Source organism: Myotis yumanensis, unplaced genomic scaffold, assembly GCF_028538775.1.
Source record: "Myotis yumanensis isolate MYYU_CA2020_CCGP unplaced genomic scaffold, mMyoYum1.0.hap1 SCAF_2, whole genome shotgun sequence".
Taxonomy (NCBI): Eukaryota; Metazoa; Chordata; class Mammalia; order Chiroptera; family Vespertilionidae; genus Myotis; species Myotis yumanensis.
In genome coordinates, this window is record NW_027223753.1 from 89,162,584 (window position 1) to 89,165,611 (window position 3,028).

Consider the following 3,028-nt stretch of genomic DNA (forward strand, 5'->3'; position numbering starts at 1 on the left):
TGGTATGAAAGGGAATGGACGTTTGCAGCAGAACTGCTTCAGTAACCAACCTAGCCTGAGTGAAATACCCTCTCTTGTATGCAGTGAATTCCAAACAAGGCTAAACTTTAAGATATTCCTTCAACTGAAATTAGAAAATACCCTGACAATAAAAGTAGCTCTTTTGCCTAAGTTTCCTAAGAGCCTCTTTTCCCATGAACTAGTGATATGAACAGAAGTGTGTTCGGGCATCAAAAGTTGTCACAGCAGCCCTTCCATTTCTTTCATAAAAGCTTCATATACATCATCCTTAGTTTGTACTGAGACAGGAACAGTTGGACCAGATTTGGGGGCTGCTTTTGCAAGAGGCACAGCAGAATCATCCTCTGACTTTCTCTGGGGAGCAGCAGTAGCCCCTTTATTCTCCCGACGGACCCTCAGTGTGGTGGGCACGAATCGAATAATCTCTGCCTTGGGATTCGTGATTTGTGGCTTGGCACTGATGGTTGCTGTGGCTTTCTTCTCAATGGTGGCTGCACTGGTGTCATCCGCCTTGGGTCGCTGGATCAAGTTGGGTGGAGCACTTAACACTCCTGGGTTTGGCAAGGAAGCCAGTGGGGAAAGCCCAGGTGGGGCAGGTCCGAGTGGAGCCACCAAAGGTGGGTGCATCATGCCAGGAAAGGTGGAGGGATACCTGGAGGTGCAGGGGGAGGTAACCTTGGTGGGGGGTCCCTGAGGAGGAGGGCCAGGAGGCAGACCTGGAGGAGGGCCAGGGGGTCGGCCTGGTGGTGGTCCTGGAGGTAAAAGTCAGGGTAAAGGCCCTCGGAGTCCTGGCATTCCAGGTGGTCTCAGGAATGGAGGAGCTCCTGGAGGTGGTCCAGGAGGAAGGCCTGTAGGTGGTCCAGGTGGCCGTAAAGGTGGAGCAGGAGGTGGTCCAAGAGGAGGTGGTCCTGGCATGGGAGGTGCTTGTATCTGAGAAGGGGGAACAGACTGGGGGGAGGGGGGAGCTTGCTGCTGTAAAGAAGCAGATGTGCCATCAGAAAGAGATTCCTCTTTATGCTGCTTTTGTGACTGCTTTTCTGCTTCAGAATCATCAGAATCACCATCATCATTGTCCTCTGAAAATTCCTCTACTTCTCGTCCCTTCTCAGGGATTTCCTGACCTGCCATTGGAAGCATCATGGCTTGAAGAGGAGTTAGCTCCTTAATGTTCTTCTTCTTCTTCCTGGATTTCCCAGGCATATCTGCAAATCGTACACTCAGACCTGACTTTTTTTCTTCATTGTTATTTCTTTCATTATCATCACAGTGCACAAATTCATCTCCGTCACTTTCTCCGTCTGATCTGTCAGTGTCGCTGTCATCATGCTTATCTTGACCATGTCCTCAGGATAGCCATCATCTTCACTGGTGCTGGAAACATCATCATCATGGCCCCATTGAGCAAGTTCAGGACTACATAACATGTCTTCATCTCGTCCGTGAGGGGGAAGATCCAGGGCAAAGCCCACTTTACGGCCATACATTTGCAAGACTTGAGGAGGAGGTGGACCAGGGGGTGGACCCGGAGGTTTTCTACCAGGGGGCAAACGTGGAACACCATGCCAAAGAAGAGGAAGAATAGAAAGTGCCCTAGTCGGAGGTCCGTAGGCTGAGGTCTTCTTAAGGATGGAGAGTGGCTGGGCACCAGGAAGTGGAATGTCCTGGATCAAGTTGTTGGAAGGAGCATGAGGCATATCTGGCAAAGGGATACTATCCACTTCCACATGCTGAGCATTCTTCACAGTATCAAAATATTGGCTAAGTTGAGCCCTTTTCTGTTCAGATTCTACTTCTAGCTTTCTCAATTCTTTGTAAATTTCTGGATTCTCTTTGTCATAGAGTCGTAGAATACATTCAAAGGTTTCACGCAGCTTTTTATGCTTGTCTTTCAGCACCTTCTCATTTAATCGTGGCTGTTGCACTGGGTTAAACTCCATTTCATCCAATATCTCCATGTCCCGGATAATTTGTTTGGGATCCTTCATCTTCAAAACTGCAGCTCGTACCATCATGCGCTGTTTTTTGTTCTTCTTTAATTCTCTCTTCCGGGCTTCTTTTCGGACTTCGTCTGTGGGGTTCATAAATTTTCCACTCTTGGTGGATGATGTGGATCTTTGTCCCATGTTGACAATCTGTATGGTTCACTTGTTTATTAAAAAAACAAACAAACAAACAAACAAAAAAACACCAAAGCTACCAGGATCAACGTAAGAATGTCCAAACGCTTCTGCTGGGCTCTGGGACTGTGAGACGCCAGGAGGGGAGGATTCTCGGCCTCTTTCTCTTCATAGGGGCCTTCACCGCGGGTCCTGGTCAGCTATACAGCAACCTCCATCTTGAAACCTCGGGCCCCGCCACAAGCCCATATTTTTTTAATTATCAGCTGTATGGTAGGTCGGTCGGTGCAGGCCCTCTTCCAATTGCAGACTTCTGACTTCTTGTATTCTCACTTGGGGAATGTCTGCAGGAATTACTTTTTAGTAACTAAAAAAAGAACACAACCCATTTTTAAAAATGTAGTTGTCTCAAGCTTGGGGAATGATTGTCAAAGGCACTTCTGAACCTGTTGGCATGCTGAGGGAGGGCAGGTTTGTCCTGCTGTTTGAAAACTCAGCAGCTCTGTTTGTGTTTTCACAAGCAGTCGGAGATTTTGCAATCCTGGTGATGTGCTGGCCAGGCTAACAAGGCTGGTATCAGACAGGTAAGCGATGAAGATTAAGTTTCCAATAACCAGGGAGTCTACCCATTTGTTGCCAACCCTGACAATATAGGGATGAATTAATCACTCTTTATATTGGTTTGCCACCATTGATTGATAATGTGAACTTCATAGAGTCATGAGGAGAAAATGCTTAGAAAGATTCATGATCTAACATCCCTAGATACTGACACTTGACAAAGTTGGCCTCAGCATTTATAAATCAGATGCAAATAGCATGTGGTTTGAAAGTCAGAAGATGCAAATGTCATGTGCTTGAGCCTTTTAGAGAAATTCTAGTGTTGAGCT

At 46.9% G+C, this 3,028-nt stretch overlaps 1 pseudogene; it reads right to left on the reverse strand.

Moving 5' to 3' along the window:
* Nucleotides 1-227: 227 nt before the first annotated feature.
* Nucleotides 228-2,165, reverse strand: LOC139001951 (WW domain-binding protein 11 pseudogene; annotated as a pseudogene).
* Nucleotides 2,166-3,028: the final 863 nt, after the last annotated feature.